This window comes from Mus caroli, chromosome 9 (genome assembly GCF_900094665.2).
Source record: "Mus caroli chromosome 9, CAROLI_EIJ_v1.1, whole genome shotgun sequence".
In the NCBI taxonomy this organism is placed as follows: Eukaryota; Metazoa; Chordata; class Mammalia; order Rodentia; family Muridae; genus Mus; species Mus caroli.
Genome location: NC_034578.1, coordinates 53,594,889 through 53,595,833, shown reverse-complemented (window position 1 = coordinate 53,595,833; position 945 = coordinate 53,594,889).

Here is a 945-nt window from a genome sequence, read left to right as displayed (position 1 = left end):
TTTTTTGAGACAAGATTTTTCTGTGTAGCCCTGTCTGTCTTGCTGTCTTGGCACTCTCTCTGTAGACCAGGCTGGCCTTGAACTCAGAGTTCCATCTGCCTTTGCCTCTCAAGTGCTGGGATTAAAGGCATGCACTACCACCAAATGGCTTTCTCTTTTCAATGATGTTGGTATACGTCCTTTAAAGGGTAGAATGTCCTGACCCCTTAGCTCCTAGGCCTTTGGGAGGACAAGAGGCAAAGGGCACATGCTTCCAAAGCTTGTATACATTTTTTCATGGGTTGCATCTTATCTAGACAAGTACTGATCTCTGCATTGTGTGTCCAAATGTTATGAGAAAACCCATGTTCACATATATAACCATGTGTGTTTGTGTATGTATGTATAAACAAAAGAGGGTGACGTTTTCAACACCTTAAACATTGATCACAGGTCAAGTTCCTATCTGTTTCCAGAGCCTAGGAAGAACAAGCTCCTTAGGAAAGGAAAGATGATGTAGTTGTCTTTGTTTGTTTGTTTGTTTGTTTGTTTTTCGAGACAGGGACTCACTTTGTAGACCAGGCTGGCCTCGAACTCAGAAATCCACCTGCCTCTGCCTCCCAAGTGCTGGGATTAAAGGTGTGTGCCACCATGCCCGTCTGTTTGTTTTAAAGATTTAATTTTTAAGTATATAGATCTTCTGCCTACATGTATGTTTGTGTGCCATGTGTGTGCCTGGTGCCCACAGAAGCCAGAGGAGAGTGTTGGATCCTCAGAACTGGAGTTACAGTTATCTGTGAGCTACCATGTGGGTGTTGGGATTCAGACTTGGCTCTCTTAACCACTGAAATATCTCTCCAGCCCTGCATCCTACCAGTAAGCTATATCTCCTGCTTCTGTGAACTACTTAGTAGAGGGGAAGGAACCCTGCCCTTAAGTTTTAGGAGTATATTTGAAAGGATCACT